General features: G+C 38.5%; 1 long non-coding RNA gene across 2 annotated transcripts; it reads right to left on the reverse strand.

The window, feature by feature from the left end:
• Positions 1–297: 297 nt before the first annotated feature.
• LOC141805897 (uncharacterized) lies at positions 298–19,430 on the reverse strand. 2 transcript variants are annotated; one of them, XR_012599742.1, is made up of 4 exons: positions 19,265–19,430; positions 7,363–7,463; positions 7,083–7,237; positions 298–506 (listed from the first exon to the last, which is right to left on the reverse strand). It is a non-coding gene; the product is annotated as an uncharacterized LOC141805897 (long non-coding RNA). The 2 variants fall into 2 exon arrangements; XR_012599743.1 differs by having other exon boundaries at positions 7,083–7,256.
• Between the last annotated feature and the right edge of the window lie 167 nt (positions 19,431–19,597).

Below are 19,597 nucleotides of genomic sequence, written 5' to 3' on the forward strand. Positions count from 1 at the left end.
ATAAATAGTTCACCTCACTTGATCCTGATGATTGGCTCACACATGCTAAATCTTGCACACGATCCAAACTTGTGCCACAAAACATTAATAATGCCTCCACATTTTTAAAGAGACTCACAGCGGCAGACAGCGGGGAACCAGAGACAGCTGCTCGTCCTCGTATACCTGCAATTTTTCAAACCACCATCTAAGTGTGTGGGGTGCAGTGTCTGAAACAGGAGGAGATCTCAATGAAGTAAAACCAGTCATAGAGTGGAAAAAGCTCATTTATCATCACAAGGCTCCTGTGGTCTCGACTGGAGATACAGAGACAGTTATTCTGCCTTTGTCCAACCACTAACCATTTAAACTGCTTCATGACAATGAGATGCTTTTAACAGCCACAGAGACAAACCAAAATGCAGTTGTGTATTTTCCAAAATCCTCCTCCATCTCCTGCATCTGCGTGTGTTTTCTGCTAGTGATGTAACTGGACTGAGTTCAGTGTAGGTTTCAGCCTGAAGGAGCTGGAATCAACAAAGAGATCAAAAATTAAACACATCTGAAAAGCATCATCAGCTTAAATTTATGACGTTGTGTGTTTTGAATAATTTCCCGGACTGTTGTACAACAGAAGATTCAAGAACCAAAAGTATGCTTTGAACAAAAATTAAATGCCACTGGCTTAAGGACGACAAAGCTGTCGAAACAAACAAAAGCCAGTTTGGCATTCTTAAATAAAGTTGTTTTCATTGGTTATTTATGTATTTCTATTGACTGGGTGTATGGAATTAAAAAAAAATGTTGAAATCGGATTATTTTGGCTCGTAGATGCACATTGATTTTGCTTTTACCCTGCTTGACTTGTTCACCGAGCAACCTCTCTCATCACCTGAATTGACTGAACATGAACCTGCAAAGCAGAGATTAACCCGTCTGTTCTGAACCCTTTAGAATAACCTCCAGCCACTCCTAGACATTGAATTACACAATACAATAAAGCAGATATTCCTAATCTCATCTCGCAATAAGACAGCACTAGACACAATTAAGCTAGATGTAACCATAGACTGTATAAAAGATGGCTGGCTGTGAGTTTTCTTTTTAACAACTACAGGGTGCCCGTCATTCATGTTACCTGAGCTGTGTCTCTAATTCGACAATCAAATGACTCTAATAACTTCTAAATCTCAGAGTAAGAAAAAATGTACTCACCGTACAGTGTGTGCTGATAGTGAAATCAGTGTTTCAGACCTGTGCCGTTTTTTGAACCAGGCTATAAACTTGTTTTTAATGCCACAAAAGTCAGTTTTTATGGCTGGGTGTGTACATGACTTTGGGTCTTTCTGCAGCCAGCTTCAAGCAGATTCTCAATGAACAGCAACTTCTAGCACCTCCACATAGGCTTCATTAGTAATGAAACCTTAATCTTTTTTTTTTTTTGTCTCTTTTTCATAATCTTTGTATTTGGAGTGGATCATTACTTTGTGTGGCTCATTTATTGGTCATGGACACCAAACTTTTTGTGGCTTCAGCGATATTTTTACTACTTTTGCTCCTGTGTTCGTCTGGAGATCCTACATGTAACCATGGCTGCATTATTTACATGTGAACTCAGCTGTTAGCAACCTGTAGCATGTCAATGCTAACTAGTGTAAGGCCTGATGTTTCTCACAAGTGAAGAGAAGGAGGTGAGGACGACGTGCTGGTTCTCAGGTGTGAGCTAAGAAGTGACGACATGGACCTGTCCTTCCATCCATTGTTAATAGGAACGCAAGATCTATCTCCAATAACATGAATGAGCCAGCCATGCTAACCCAGCAACAGAGGGAATACAAGAGGGCAGAGTAGCATCATGCTATTTACAGACATGGCTAACAGAGCTAACACCAAACACCAACACCACACTGGAAGAACTTCACCTGCTGTGAGCAGACAGGATACTGGAGACAGAGATGGAGCATGACTGAAGAAGCTCAGTCCTGGACCCTGTGGAGGTGGAGGCTGGCTGAACTGGAGAATGATGGACAAGCTGTCATCATCTATTTTCTTATGGACCTTTTTGCACTTTCTATACACTTTCTTACTTTTGTTCTCTTGATTGCTGCTGTGACTTCAATTATGTTGTACTTGTTATAATGACAATAAAGTTCTATTCTATTCTATTCTATTCTATTCTATTCTATTCTATTCTATTCTATTCTATTCTATTCTACTATTCTATTCTTACTAACTGGATGTTGCCCCTTGGTTGTAACTTGATTTGCATTTTAGGATGAATACATTTTATGTTTTGGTAGTTTCAGAGGAATGAAACCATCTGAAAATGTTAATCCATACATTAGCTGACAGCAAAAACAATCATTAGTTGCAGCCCTAAACAAACCCCAGTCAATTGCAAAGTTCTTCCAAAACTTTATCAGCTAAAGGCAGCAGTATAAGATTCAACATCTAAAACTAAGACATGAGGGGATGTAGCTGAAATATGACTCACTTTGAGATGCACCCGACTCCTACAACTCACAAACACCCACTAAGAAGCAGTCAACACTGGCGTAATCATTTTTCTATCTCATATGATAAGAAAGGGACAGCGTGGAACGATGTAACTGATGCAGTTGTATGACATCATTAAAGATGTGACACCAGTGGCTCAGACATCGAAACCACTGACACCAGATAAGAGCTTCCCTGCAAGGTTATTAGAGTTTAGTATTTCTCTTAAGTTTTTATTATCAACCATCTATCTATCTATCTATCTATCTATCTATCTATCTATCTATCTATCTATCTATCTATCTATCTATCTATCTATCTATCTATCTATCTATCTATCTATCATTCATTTATGGCTATCTATCATTCATTTATGGCTTTCTGTTTTAAATTTCAGTTTTTAATAGATACAAAGCTGGTTTTCTAGTTTGGTTTAGATTTTGATTAGTTTGTCTTTTTTGTTATATGGGATGGTTGTCAGGGGTGAGGGTCAGAAATGTCAGAAAAACAGTGTTTAGTAAAAACTCTAAACATCAAACCATTTAAAAAAATGTTTTCACCGAGGACAGATAGACAACCATCCTCATAAAACAAGAAAGTGCTGCATCGTTATCTGTCCTCCGCTTGTGTCATGCTCCATCATGCTACCTGGCCCAGGAATAGCTTCTTGTTCAAGGGAAAAGGGGGGCTGGGCACTTTCCCTTGGTTTATGCTTGAAGCATCCACACAACTTTGTCCAGATGCATGACATCATTTTAGCAGCTTTGCCCTCTCGCGCTGTCCTTTTCAAGTGGAAGATTTCCACATCCTGCACAAGCAGCAACCTCCAGTCTAAGTATATGAGATAATGCGGAAGTGCTAAAATATGCTGTTCCTAGAGTGTCCACTTGAGGCTGGCTCCGGAAGTACCAGAAGTCACAAACACACCAAGCCAAAAAAAGGCATTTTCAAAGCAAAAATTAAATTATTTACAGCCTGGTTCAAAAAATGTCTGCTGTCTTAATCAATAATTTTATTATTACAAAAAAAAATGGCATATGATTCATCATTCAGAGATCACTGAGACAACCGTGTGAACATCAATTTCCTGGTGTGAAAATGCTGCCACACTCAGAGGAAAGGGGGAACTGGTGGCAAAAAGTGTCGTAAATAGTGTAAACAACTTCTTCTACTCCAGTTTAGTCCTGTGGTAGACATGCGTTTTTGATACACTGCCCCCTGGGGTTTGGGAACAGACACAACACAGTGTTAAAAAGTATGAAAGCCACGTGTTCTTGCGCTGATTTGACGTGTCTCATTTCCATACGTCAGGTTTGTGTGGGAAGCATAACCCAGCCTTTACCTCAAGACGAAAACTAAAGGCGCTTTCGCTTAATAATCTTGGTAGCTAGCCAAAACCATCATGGAGAAGTTGCCCTGCCACATTTGGAAAAAACATTCTTGAACAGGTCACCAGACAACAGACTGCATCTTTTTTTGTTTTTCATGAAGGGGAAGAAGAACTGATTTAACCAAGTTTGGTGTCACTCTGACTTATGTTGTGTCCCAACATGACCCAGCCCGTCTTAAACTCACATTCTACCTCAACAAACTTAACAACATCCTGTCACTTTCCTCACCCCACACCTCCACTTCTAGCTGGTTTTCACACCACATTAGTAACACATGTTTAGCTGATAGCCCATAAACGCTCCATTTAAGAATTAGCAATCAGAGGATGTGGGCAAGGGCCAACAGCTGTTGATGTGTCACCCACTGATCCCGCATGACAACATCATATCTCACCCAAACCCTGACCCTGAAGGCACCCACTCTGAATGATGTGGCAAAACAGAAAGCAGAAAGGAAACAACTCATCCGCGTGTCAGACTGTGGCCTGTCTCAACAGATTCATAACTTCACCCACTGTGTCGCCAAATCAGATTTTTGACGCCTACTTTGTCTGTGTGAGTCTTACGGACTCGTTGGTGCTTCTTGAAAACCTGCTGAGGACTTCACCTCATAAAAACCCTGAAAGGGGGCCGAGGTATTTCAAGGATTGCTTGCTGTGAGTTTGTTTTGGAGTCAAGCAGACATTACTTGATGCTGCTATAAGCTGCAGTGAAGATCCAACAGTGTGTTTTCCATTTTAACTCCGTGCTTATCCGCATGGTATGCACTGTTTTTGTTTTTTATGTAACCCAGAAAATTTCCTTTCGAAGAAAATGAATAGTCTACAACTCTGAAATAAGAGAAGTTTGTTAGATGTACAGAAAATGTAGATCCAGTGATTGCATGGTGTAGATGGAAAATGCATAAGCAAGGAGTATAAACATTTTAGAGAGACTGTATTTAAATAGAGGAAAGTGTGTCATTGGAGAAGCTCGGTCATTTCAGTTCCTTGTCCTTAAAAACCTGTTTTTCACCCATTCTTGCTCAGGTTTGAGAGCGTCCTTTAACCTATGCAGCAGTAACTTATTAATACCAACAGGAAACTGGCAACCAGCAGCTAAATAATAATTTTACCGTTTTTTAAAGATGCTAAAAGGCGTATCTGTTTTGACTGCACTCCCTCGCCACCTTGTGGCCTGGAGTCTCCGCGCACTGTCGTAAATTACTGTCAGTGAGGCGTGTGTTTGTTTTGTAATTAAATGGAGATCAGATCAAAACAAAATTTCTTTGTTGAAGACAACTTTTTACTGGGTACAACGCACTGAGGTAAGTGACAGTTCAGTTACGTAGAGCTACGGTTTGAAACATGACATCAAGCAACCGTTGTAGCAGCCGGCTACATATCTTTAGGCTAACGTGATGACAAGTAAACGCTGTGAGTTTGTAGTTTAGTAGCTGTTTATATTTAGTGCAGCAGTCTGGTGCTCTAATACATGTCTGTAATGTATAATGTTAGTGAATCCTGGTTAGCTATGTCCTGCCAGTCATCTACCAAGCAGAGCTAACATAACCTCACTCTTCATTTTATCCATAGACTCTCAATAAAATACTATTAGGCTAATTAGCCTTTAGCTTGGGCTGTATCACTGTCCTGTTTAGCTTCCTTCTGCTCTTCTGTCCTTTTTCTGTCTGACAGTTAGGCTCCTGTGTCCACCATCACAACAAAATTAGTCACAGAAATTGTTTTCAGCAGGGAAAAACACAGATCTCTGTGTTTTATCTCTTCTCACTACTAAAATTCTTCAGCCGGTGTGGTGTTGTCACAGAGACCTAGACGTGCCATAAATCAGTCAGGTCCTGGATGACCTGATCTGGAAGCTAAGAAGTAACAATTTAAAATAAGCTGATAATTTCATTTTAAAGTGTGGATTACATTCAGGCATGTATTTAGAAGGGAGGCTTTTAAAAGATCACTTTCAAACTCCTCACAGCCCTTGTAACAGACGGGCACTTCTCAATAGTCTTTGGTGAGTCAAGGGGAGAGTTTATTTTCAGTGTCAGGACTTCTGGAAGAATGAATCCTCTCACCCACCTTTAAATTGATGATTGATGCCCTTCATTTCTCAAATAGCAGCCGTATTAACCCAGCCACATGTATACACAGCGATCTTTAGCTTTGTAGGTGTTCATGCTAGCAAGAGTGAAGGAGGGCAGATTATCACCCAGAAATACGTAAACATCACTAAAGTGAAGTTTTGGTAACTTTAAAATTTCTCAATATGCACCTGGTCAGTCTACGCCAAAAACTGTTTCCAACAGTGCACAGTGCTAATGCTGTTTGTCTTCTTTTTCTGTTTCTTGAGGTTGACAGTTTTGGGTGTGTTACGGCCACCTACTGGAATGAGTGAGTTTTATTTATTTATCAATTTATTTATTTTTTCAGTGGTATCATAATTTGTCTGAAAAATCTGATGTAAAGTGTTATAAACAGGACTGGTTTGTGTTTTGTTTACAGTTAAAATGTATTTGCTGAAAAACAAAACAAAACAAAGCACATTGTTTGAATTATCAGACCAACGGTAGGGGGTGCTGTTTTCTCAGTTTTTGTTTTCAGAACAATGGCCAAACTGCTTCTGGTTTGAAAGCTTTTAGCGTAGTTGTAATAAATAATTAATTTATTAAAAAAAAAAAAAAAAAAAAACATTAAACAATCATGTGACCATAAAAGTAAAAATGAAGTCTTTTTTGGTTTATTCATTATTTTATATAATGAGTAGCCTATTTGTTATACCCCCAGTTGTACCCTATTTTACTATTTCACTGTTAAATTGCATTTATCCTTTTACAATATATTAAATATGACTGGTTGTTTTTGCTAATGTCGGAGAGACAATTTTTAAAAAGCAGTGTGTGTAATATTATGTTTGCATCTGTTTCATGCTCACTGCCTGTTTTTTGTTTTTTGCCTTTTTAGCCATTATCCCAGCCTGTGTTTATTCAGTATATACCCCTCTGCCAGGTTGTTAAAGTCACCCAGTGTGTTTAAGCTCTCCAGTCTGTTGCTAATCGTGTTTGTTCGCCTGTTTATCTTGGATTCGGAGTTTTCTGGATTAGCCTTTACTAGATTTGTTTACCTCCACTGATCAGACTTACTGTGCATGACCACCTGAACTGCAAACACCTTTTCTCTGCACCTGACTCCCAGTTTTTGTCCTCAGTTGTCACGGTGTGCTTACCCAAGCCAGTGGTTTCTTCCCCTGGCTCCTGCTTGAACTTGTCGGACTTGGCTGACACATTAATCCTTGGGGAGTTTGCAGATGTATGACTCACTGCCAAGATGGAAACCGCTGAAACCCCCTTTTGCTCATCCAATGCCATCCGTCACCAGGTTCTTAGGGATGGAAGATAAACTTAATACAAGAGAGATTGGATTGAGACTACCTGCCAAAATATTTCTCTCTTTGTAGAGGGGAGCTTTTGTGTTACTGGAGGAGATCTTAGCCAGATGCATCTCACCTGCACATTATGTAACTGCTGTTTATATTTCAATATCCTGCATATAGAAACGATTACTCCTGCGAGGTCCAACTGTGGCTGGAGGCCATTATTTGGCTTTCCTGTGGAAAAGAACAAAAGTATTTCTTATGCACAGCTCAGAATCTTAGCTGGCTCATTATTACATTAACAATCAGGCCAGGTTACATGCTTTTCACCAAAAGCCCCTTGTTCTTCATTTTGGTGAACAAACCAGATTTAAACACCTTTATAAATAGACAGCTAAGCTTATTACGGTTTACTACGTAATGTTATCGATGTCTGATTTTCTTAGACAGACCTTCGCTTCATTTCTCACATTAACTATTGACTAAATAAGAAGTCAGAGATGAAAAGCAGAAAAGGCTGAAAGAGTGTCTGGTCAGTGTTACGCTGTTACATAACCACGAGAAAGAAAATGGATAAATCATTCATGTGGCAAACACCTGCAGATGCAGTGCAGCAAACATAATCCATGTGTAAATCATGTATTGATTGGAACATGGAGGCTTTGTGTGTATGTGAAGCACGTAAAGGGTTGTGGGTCTTTGATTCTGTGTCATGCTATTGTAGGTTATGTTCTCACACTATCAGGGACAATGCAGTGCTGCTGAATGAACAGACTTGGGTTACATTGTGCCTCTTGGAACATGAGGGGAATGTGTGTGCACCTTTAATTATCTTAGCAAACCAATCTTACCTATGAGTGGGGTACTGAGAATGAAGGTTTTTACATTTTCAAAATCACTTTGGAAAATACAACCTTTTTTTTCAGAAGGGCAACGAGGCGGCTTTAATCCTATGATGCATTTAATAAGAAAGCCTGGGTTATGATTCCCTTCTTTAAAGGTATAATATGTAGTTTGATTTAGATACACTTTTTGTTATACTGGTTAAAATGATTTATATGTCCCGATGGCAAGCAAGACATGATGTGTTCTTAAATGAGAGCGAATAATGTCCGCTAAAACCCAGGAAAACATCAGCCAATCACATCAATTAGGATCCAATCTGTTAAACCAATCAAATCCCGTCCCCCTCTTGTCCTCCTCCTGTGCCTACAAGATGCTACATTCAAATTCATGCTAGTTTTTCAGGACTGCCAACCCTGCCTTTAAATGATATTATTTTTCTTAAAAACATTGAAATATATATATATATATATATATATATATATATATATATATATATATATATATATATATATATATATAAATGTATATATGTGTGTATATATATATATATATATATATATATATATATATATATATATATATATATATATATATATATATATATATATATATATATATATATATATATATAATGTATATATGTGTGTATATATATATATATATATATATATATATATATATATATATATATATATATATATATATATATATATATATATATATATATATATATTTAAATATATATTTTTATATAGACAGGTCCACTCCAGTGGACTTCATGTGCCTGAGTATTTAATATTAAACAGAATGAACTTAATTTATAAATGAATTGAATTGTGTGAAAAAGGTATTTTTATGATAATGATGTCCACCTCAGTGGACACATGGTTAATTACAGTTTGCAAATTGTTTGAAGCAAAAACAATTTTAAAATAATACAATAGTAATATTACTAAACTGTTACTGTTTGCCATCATTTTTATCAGCTGCTATTTATTCCTTTAATAAATTCTTTTATGCCTGTGAACAGCTCTATTTAAAGACAGTTTCAGACGTTAAAATGTTCCCGGACAGTGGCAACATGTGCTCACTGAAAAACTAACCACCCGGTACGACTGTCTGACTGCTTCTTTCCTGTACGGATTTGATCCTCCTGTGATTCAGTTCCGGCTCCCCGTTTATTCCAAGCTGTGTCCCGAGGATAATCCGGAAACACGCGGCAAACGAAGGAGATGAGTTTGACTTCACCTTCCAAGGTGAACTGTTGCTGGCACTGCTTCAATGGCACAGAGGCAAATAGCGCGGGGTTAAACACTCAAGTGTTAAAGTGGATCAGAAGTGACAGATGTTTCCCTCCACTGCAAACAGAGTGCACCGACTTCAACCAAACATGTTGATGTTTCCTCATTCTAATCTGCACATTTTTTTATCCGAAGCTTGACAATTTCCAGATTTGCAATGTATTTTGCAACCAGGTCACAAGAAACAAAGCAAAGAGAGATAAATGGAGCATGTCATTTCTCACTCCTATCTTCACTTGAGGTTTTCCGTGTTCAAAATCTTGTTTCCTGTGATTACAGAATTGGGGCTGTAACACATCAGTGTCACGTTAGACCTACTACACAAACCTGAATCTGTTTTCTGGCCCAAGCTTCTGCCTTTATTTTGCTTTCCACAGCACTTCAACAGAATCAAATATCATTCTGAGATGCCAGAGGGTTTCACAGCGATACTAATGCTGCATGCGTTAGTGCTAAATGTGATGCATTGGAAATCAGCCCCTCTAGCTTACTCTGTTGATGAAGTTTTGACGTTGTTTCTATTTTTGCGACTAACTTTGGAGAAAATCACATTGAGATTGGTTTCTGTTGCTTCAGTGCGTGGAGACTTGCAAGAAAGACGGCACTCAGCTCCAACGTGGTCGTGGTCACGTGCGATGATGTGTGAGTGTCATCTTTTCATAGTCATGGATCATCGTTCCTGTGATTATACCGCTCATATTTTCCACTTCTTCATCTCTGCTCTGCCTCAGAGGGAATAGTTTTCCACATAAAAAAGAGAGACTGTGCCTCTGAAAATGTTGCTCAGAACTGATCATGGTTAATAATGTCCATAACTCAGAAACAGCGTCATCTATGTTGTTAAATCGGGGACAACAATCTCTGTAAGCCCATGAGAGATGGAAACTTGATCATTTGTGCTCTGCGTTGGTTTTGCTCAGTGGAGAAATAAGTTCCTTCCTGTGTGGTGATAACTCCTCTTGCCTCTGTGTGACCGAGCTTAAAATATCTGTAATCAAACATGAAACAAACCATGAGTCACTCCAGGGTTCTGAAATGATGTGTGAGCTAGGACGCGCCAAGATTGATTCATTTCTGCTGCTTTGCTTCCTCTCTTGGAACGGCACACAGATTTCCTGAAGCCAGATCAGCAGCACCCAACACCTCATCAAAAACAACACGGGAAAGTGTTTTCTGATGTGCTACTACTACTCCACTTACTCTCCTAGTAGTAGTAAGTGAAAAAAACATGTGCAAGTCACAAGAAAAAAGAAATCCAAACTATTGGATTCACTGAAGGGTTGATAAGATGTCAAAGAAGTTCAATGCTCATAGAGCAGCAGCAAATTGAAAAGTAATCCATCCAACAGCTGTCAAGACTTTCAGCTACAAACCCTAAATGCCAACATATTGGATCGTTAAAGACAACAATGTTGCTCTCCGTACTTTTAACGTGCGCACCAAATGCCATCCAAGTCGTTAAACACACGCTGAGATATTTCAGCAACTGACTGTTTTCATCCCCATATGGCTGTGAATGACCAACAGTGGGGGTTAAACCAGGATAAAGTGCAACTGGGATTTTATTTGTGAATCTCATGTCCTCAGTTGTTTTTTATTCTAACACACAAACAGGTTAAGTTACTATAGGAATGCAGGAAACATGTTTATAGATTCTGTTGTGGCTTGTTGAGTAATCTGTTGAGGTCAGGGGATTGTTTTTGGTCGAATACAATCCTATTAGTGAAGTGCATTATTGGAGCTTTGTGTTACTCTCCTCAATCATTCATCATTTAAAGTGTTTGGTTAGGTAGAGCTCACCTTCCCTTTTTCTTCTGTGATAGATCCCAGTAGCAGTGTTTTAACAGTGTTTCGATATGATGTTATGAAAGGGTAAGTGGAAGCTTAGTTAGAAGTTGTTGATCAAGAAAAAAGTGTTTAAAATCAGCTTAACCCGTTTTGCCCCACCAACAACTGTTGCTGAGGTGTTTCACTGTCATTTTCTACTCATAATAAAAAAAACTAACGTTACTAATGCAACTTTTTCCACTCATATGCTACTAGACAACTTAGACAAAGATTCTGGTTTATAAAAAAATAGTTTACAAGTGGTTCCTGTCACATGGCATAACTGCTTCCTGCTACTTCTGGTGGAAGACAATATCTGGGTTTCCATTACACTTTTTCGCAAAATAAAAGCGATATTTCTGAAGTTTCACTAAAGAACAATATTGCCTTGCTGGTGTTTCCATTACAACTTGAGTAAAGTAAAACATAACGTCCGTCCAGATGCTGCACTCATGATGATGCCGATTCTTGAACATTAGTGTTTTTATTCACTGCTCAAACAGTCGGCCGTGATCACGCTAACTCGAAACAGGCAGGAACAAAACACTGAATGAAGATCATCATCTCCAGCTCACATACTCTCACCCATGCACACAGACCTCCACCCCTCCCTCCTGCTGCTCTCTGGCCCGCTCACAGCCGTCCTGCCAGAGTCTGTTTCCGTGGCAGTGGACACGTACAAGGAGGTGATGGAGGTGCCTTTTTATGACAACGTGACATTTTTGCAAAAAAGGTGTTTCCATTGCACTTTTGCGAGAAACTTCGATAATGAAACTTTTGAAAAACCACCTCATGAAAGTGTAAAACCTTTTTATTGACATTTGAGAGGTTTTTTGAAAATGTGGCGTTTCCATCACCATTTTTTATTGGGATTTTTACGTTTTGCGCAATTCTAGGTGTAATGGAAACACAGCTACAGTCATAGATGCAAATCGTTCTGGAAATAAGCAATTTTCATAAATTTCTTCTGTTTTTTTTCCCCAAATTATATCGATAATTCTTAAATCATTCAAGTCTGTAGACCCCCCCCCCCCCCCCCCCCCCACTGTTGACAGTCATGAAAATACTATTTTCTAAAAAAAAAAAAAAAAAAAAAAATACATTACATGATTCAGAGGGACTCAACTGATAAAATCATATGCCGTACAACTCTGAAAAAAAATTGGCTATAAATGGTTGATGATGCTTTCTTTCTCTCAAACAGCTCCCCTTTCCAAAGAAGCCCTCGTCCAGGAGTTCTACCTTGGTAATGTAAGAAGTTTCAGATTGACAGAGAAGATCAAGCAATTTTTTCATGGGCTCAACCCACATACTCAGCTCTGCTGCTCACCCCAGAAATGCATGTTCCTGACAAATGTGGTACCAATTTAAAGGGAAACAAACAGGCTTTTACCTAAAGTAAACAATTGATTTTTATTATATTATTGCCCGCTAAATGGCCTTTAGTGGTCAGTTTCACCCAAACTTTTTTGCCAAAAGTTGCAAGTCCAAGGGACACAGCCAGGCTTTAGCAGTCGAGGCAATGACCTTTACATGGGTTGTATCAAATATGTTTGCATAAATGATGATAAGTATGGAAGCCCTTAAAGGTCATGATTGAACACAATTTATTTTCCCTGTTTTCTCAAAATCTAGATCTCTAGATCTTTCTAGATCTCAATTTATTTTTCTGGCCTTGAGAAAATGAAGCTTGGATATCTTAAGATGACAGTATCAATTCTGGAGATCTAAAAGTCAGTTCCGTTGGATGATTGTTATCATTAGCCAGAAGATGATGTGCCAAGCTGCACATCCGCTGCTGCCCACACGACTGAGGTAAGTGAAGTCACGAAGCTCAAGCGAAGATTGGCACGCATCTTCTGGCTAAGATAGATTTGATTTTTTACATCACCAGAAAATTATCTCTCTATCACAGGGAAATAAGCTTTGTGTTTTCCAAATAATGAACAAATGAGTCAAAATCTCAAGAAAATTAAATTGGCATGTTATTTCAGGGAAACAGAAAATAAACTGTATAATTAATAGTGACCTTTTTGGGCTTCCGTAGAGTAGCATTTTAACCCCACTTTGTTAAACTACCAACAAAGAAGTATGCAAAATATGTCTCTTTTTTTACTCTTTATGGGGAGAGGTAGCATGGCCTAGAGGTCAGGTCACACACCTCATGAGATTAGCCCCTGGCCCTCCATGAAAACATTTCCATGGTGATTTGACTGACCCCCTCTTCAACAGTCATAAGTCCAACTCAGCATGAGGAGACACAGGAAGAGTTTTCTAACAAGAGGTCTGGGTTGTTATTCAGGTCTCTGATCTGTGTAATTTATACTTAAGGGGATGAAACTGCTGGCCTGCTCCTGGGAGGGGGTTTTAATAAACAGTGAAATTTGTAGTCAGTGAAAATGTTCAGCTGCACACAGCAGAAAGAAGAGGTGCAGACACAAAACAAGCAAAATGTCCTAATGAACTTCATGGACAGTTTTTTTTTTTCTTCATTTCACTCTTGGTTACTGATACGCTCTGCAAATCAAACCCTGAGGTAGAGCATTTAGCAGCTGCAGTCACTGCCCAACTCATGGTGCTATTAGCGTCTGTGATCCATTCTTAGTGTATCCGCCATTCAGCGTTGGGCTCTGATTGACCTTGTGGAGCGTCACTTTGAATTTAAACTTGAGCTGAAAATAAACCGTTGGATGGCGTTGATTAAATTCTGTTTCATTATGGAGGAACCATCTGGAACTAAAGCTCCTCCCGGGAGGAAGACTGTGTCCTTGAGCTTTAGCTGAGGATGTGTGGTCCATTAAAATAACTTTGGAGGAGGAATGGAGACAACACAATTGTCTAAGCCACTGGTCAGGTCCCAGACAACAACTGTTATGTAATGTTACTGGGGTTCTGATGTCATTGGCTCAGAAGTTTAAAAGAATCAGCTGTTGAAGAGAAGAGCAATCTGCCTAACTTCAAAAACTTCACCACTCTACACTGCAGCAAGTTGATGAAAAGTGTGCTGGATCTGGGACAACTGTTTCTTTGTTAGGAATTTGATAAGAAGAGGAAACTGTGGCCAGTTAGCCTAGCCTAGCATAAGAACTGGAGACAGGTTGATATGAAGTTAGCTTGGCCTGGAACTGAAGTTAAAAACATGTTACAATAACTCTCCTTCCTGTTTGCTTAGCGTAGCACAGAAGATGGGAAAAAAAGGTAAAGAAACCACTGCTAGTTAGCTTTGCCAGGGTCAAAGAATGGTAATATGTCATGAAAAACTTAATGAAACTACTTCCAGGTAGCTTAGCCTAGCATAGAAAATGGAAAAAGGGATACAACTATAGCCACTTAGTTTAGCTTAGCATGCCAAAAAGATTATAAAACTATAGCAAGTTAGCTTGGCCAAAGATAGAGCCTCAAACACATTTAACCAACTAGCCTAGGCTAGCATAAAAGCTTAAAACTACTGTCTATTTGTTTGGCCAAAGATGAAAATTTAAAACCGGTGAAACTGAGACTCCTGCCATGTAGCTTAGCCTAGCATAAAAGCCAACAACAAGGGACTGACAAGTGCCAGGGAGTTTAGCCTGGCATAAGAGGGGATAAAACTACAGCCTGTTAGCTTGGCTTAGCAAAGATGGCGGAAAATGGTGATTTAATTACAATTGAAGATTCAGACAATAGAGCTTCCAGGTAGCTTAACCTAGCACTGAAGCTAAAAATATGTCAAGGTAAAACAACCAACGTAGCCAAGCATAAAAGCTATAAAGATGGGAAAACAAAACTTTAGCTTGTTAGCTTAGCCTAAGACATGATAATTTTTAGGGCTCAAGTCTTTTGCTTGGAATGGTAGAAAAAAATGTGTCCATACTTATAAAGCAATGAAGCTACATTTTTACTTAAAGTAATTTTTATGGTGTGCTGTACAGATTTATGGTTGTAAAAATAATAAAAAGTAAAAAAAAATTGGTCACACAAAGGTGAGTAGTGGGATGAAAGGTCTTACAGCTGCTCAACGTCTAAGATGAACATATTTAATATTTGCTGGGGGAAAAAACACAAAAAACAACAGCTGCATGCAGGCTGTCTATAAATAAAACCGATCTTCTCTGATTGGACCTCTGGGATAAAGCAGCCCAATTTATTCTGCCTCCTTCCTCTCTCCCTTCCGCTGCCTGTTGCTGTTTTTAAAGTCCCGTTCAGACGGCAGCGATGACGACATCTGCGTAAGCCACCATGCTACATGCTTATGATGGAAAACTGGACACGCTCTTGAAGCGGCTGTGCACCAGGCAGGTGGCGTGTCAGGTACAAAATGTTCCACAATACAGGGGAGCTCGACGCAGATGGGGCTCCCCTAGCTCATTAAGGTAGGAACATAATTATCACTTTAGTGTAACTCTGGAAAATCTGGCAACAAACCAAAAAGAACCGTCTGACATTCACACTCTTAAAACCTCATGTAGGATATGGAGAAATGTGTTGAATAAAGACAAAGTCTTTCTGAAGACTCTCTGATCAACCTAATCCTGTCATTATTCCTTTAAATGGGATTCTGGCGTAGAAGATTCGAGGCAGCATCGACAGGAGGCCAGACAACAACAAACACACTCCAAACAGGATTTAAGAGACGGCAGCTGGGTAGACATGACGCTTCCTTTGCAAACCTGCCAAGAGTTGAAAGGATCGGCTGATCAGAGTATTAAGGATTAATCGAGGCTTAAGTCCCTTGACTGCTGCACAAATAGATGACATCCGGAGAGGAAGTCCAGCTGACTTCAGTATGGCTGCAGTTTTAGGGCTCCTCTGGGTACAGTGTAATGAAAACATATGTTCATTTCTTTTTCTTTTAAGATACTTATGGGTATTGGATCATTTGTTGGAAAACGGAAAAACTATACATCTATTGTTCGTAAAATTTAGCTTATCTGTTCCAGCCAAACACATTTCTCAGATGTTGACGGTCCATATTTTATTGGCAGCAAGAATGGTTACAACACACTCACTATAATAAGAGTTAATAATAATAATAATAATAATAATAATAATAATAATAATAATAATAATAATAATTATTATTATTATTATTATTATTATTATTATTATTATGAATTTCGTTATTTTTGTAACCAAGTGACATTAATCTGAAAATCGTGTGTGTGTCAAACGGTTCAACATGTGTTGGTATCTCTCTGTTCTGGATAAATATAAGTTTGAAGTACGATACACGTGAAAGAGCCACCTGTTGTTTTAAAAACCAAACAGGGTAATATGGAATACATGATGCTTTCTTATTTGCTTACCTGACATGAAATTAAACGAAAAGTCGTGGATTAGCTTGAGGTTTTTTTGTTTTTGTTTTTGTTTTTTTAATAACCCATCCTAATCGGTATTCTTGGCTTTGGATGAGTACATTGATACCTCTTATGACTACACTACCCTGCCTTATCCTACTGGCGACAATAGTTACTACACTTTTTTTTTTTTTTTTTTTTTACTACTGGAAACTCTCGACAAATTTTGGAAACAAATACCAATGCAGCTTACTGCTTTACATCTTGATAAATCATCCATAATTGTAGGATTAATCGTTTCTACACTGTTTACCCTTTACATGCTATCTTAATGCTGATCTAAGCTATTAACCTTTATTGTCACACATAACTTTATTGCAAAAGTCAACTATTGTATAAACTTTCTTACTTTAGAAACCCTGTAGTGGAAAGAAAGTCAAGTAATATGCTCATATCCTAAGTCCAGCTTACTTTGGTATCTTAGTTTGGAAAAAAAAAAAAATTCAACAAGAAAACAAATGTATTTGAAAAATTTGTTGGTAACAGAGTGTTATGGAATTGAAGTATTTCTTAATCCTATTTCATTTTTTTTCTGTGTGCTAAACTAAGCTTATTTTAGCTAGTCGCTACAAGAGACCTTCAAATGTAGGGTTAAAAAAGCCCTATACCACAGACTAATATTTCAAATGCTGTCACTTGACTTCTTTGTAGGGATAAAAGGGGTAGACTGATTCCAATCTTGTTTTTTCCTGGTAAACATTAGGTCAAAGCCAGCTAGCCATTAGCCTAGTGTAGTTAGCTGGGCTAAGCTTTGAGGTAAGTGATAAGAAACAACTAGCCCATGTGTTTCTTGGCTGAAGTGTGTTTTGAAATGCTCCTCATCTTAAATTAAGATAGGCTAAACTAAGGTAAGCTAAGCTAGGATGTTCACATCTAGTTTTATACTTAGCAGACAAATATATAAGAACTGTTGTACTTATTAGCCAAAGAAGCCATTTTTTTCATACAATGAACATGGCTTGAGGGTTCTTTGTTTTAATCAGCATATTTGAACACCAACTTGGACTGAAATGACAAAGCAAACTAGAAAAAGGCTCGAGGGGTATTTTCCTGAAGCCTGGCTAACAAGACATGTTTATCTTTATTATGTTGCATAACTTTAAAAAAACTGCTGTAAGAAAAGATAAGGCTTCTTACCCCATATCCTGTTGACAAAGTTTCAACTGACAGACAATAAGATAAAGGTCTGCCAAAGTGTACAAACTTTGACTGCCTTATTTGGTGCAGCAGGATATCAGAGGGAACGTAAGCTGGCGTTTTTTGAGGGGCTCACGTGACAGCTGTATTTAAACAGTGATAAAACCACTGTGTTATGGTATACACAGATTACTGGGAGGAAGGAAGCTTGGACAAAAGGACTTGGCAAAGGAATCCAGCCAAGAGAGCGGAACCTTGATTGGCATGAAAGATGAGCATCAAAAAGGAAAAAAAAAATACAAGCGTGGGTTTTGAAGACAAAAATGCAGTCTACAGGGAGTGAGACAGAGAGGAAACAGGCGGGGAGGCGATAGAAAGGCCACATGACAATTCCTTTTGGGGAATAGAAACTGTGACTGTCAAAACAGATGGCAGCTGGTAAAGAAGATTAGGCGCTGATACTTCTGTTTCCAACACTTCAGACTGATCAAACCTCCCCCTCCAACACAAACACTCAGCTGCGTGGACTGTTTCCTTTTGTCCCATCCTTACAAAAACGTGCAACAATTCAGAAAGGGGATCAGAACAAGGGATGGTGGATCTTATGTCAGAATCTTATGTCACTCCTCAATCATCAGCAATATCTGACTTTTGACAAAGTGAACAAACAAAGTCATGATTTAAGGGTATAGATAGAAGTATATTACTTAAAGTTAATGTTTTGAATGTACACACTGAATCACTAGCACAGCACAACATTTGAAAAAAATTACCATATAATGTTACAGTATATTCTTTCTCAACCAAACAGGTTTGCAAAGTAATCAGCAGAGGCTTAAGAAAGATTTGCCCATATCAAAGGCCAAACTTCACCCAGTAGCAGCATTTATCAATTACATTTAATCATATGCTAAAATGCTAAAGCCATGGGTCAGTTAAATGAAAGTTTGTTGCCAACTTGAAGTACCTCGTTTCATTTAAAAACATCAAAACATGTTAAAACTATGAGCTATGTTTCTATGCCACAAACAGCATAGCCTTTGTTAGCTTACTTTTTAGCTAGCCCTCTGTTAAAGGGATGGAATGTTAGCTCTATATTTTCTCAAAAGAGTTGATAGCAACAACAAATTCATAATCCAAGCCAGCTGTAAACTCATGTTGCCTAGTGTGTTAGGTAAGTTAGCCAAGTGGCAGCTAAGCTGAATTGAACAGCAGCTAGCACTAACTTCACATTCACCAGATACATGAGCAGTTTTGAGCAGGAATACCAAAAGATGGCAATATCAATACCAAATGTACATTTTTGCTTTGGAAGGGAGTTTGTAAGGGTGCAGTTTGGAAACTTTCATGCTAACAGTGTCAAGTCTTTATGCTTGATGTAGCATTAGCTGGAATAGCTTCACAGGTTTTAGATATTAAAGATGTTCAAGCAAGAATATTGTCACAATGTGCTTTTAAAGGTGAAGTTTGCTGATTTTCAGATTTGAATATAGGCGATACTAAACCCGACAGATAACTTTTAAACCACCCCATGTCTGAATGTAAATGTTTAAAAGTTTATAGCGAACCATGCAACAAATCTGGGTACCTTGTGATGTTGTTTTCTTCCAACAGCTTTCTCCTACTTGGCAACACAGCAATGTTCCTGGCTTGGCAAAAAAAAAAAAAAAAATGACCTCAAATAAGTATCACATGAGGACGGGAAGTAAAAGAAAGCTCTGTGTGGACCAAACCAAACACACAAGAATGATTGATTTTCTTTAAAAATGTGTGGTGAGGGGGCGCCACTGGCCCAGCAGTTCAAGCGTGCGTCCCAAATGTCTTCCTCACATTTCCTGTCTCTACAGCTGTCCTATCAATAAAAGGGGAAATGACCCAAAAATGTCTTTTTTATATTGTGGTGGGGAAGTTCTTTTTCCAG

Source organism: Halichoeres trimaculatus, unplaced genomic scaffold (assembly GCF_033239565.1).
Source record: "Halichoeres trimaculatus isolate MK-OKI-2021-1 unplaced genomic scaffold, fHalTri1.1 fHalTri1_scaffold_16, whole genome shotgun sequence".
In the NCBI taxonomy this organism is placed as follows: Eukaryota; Metazoa; Chordata; class Actinopteri; order Labriformes; family Labridae; genus Halichoeres; species Halichoeres trimaculatus.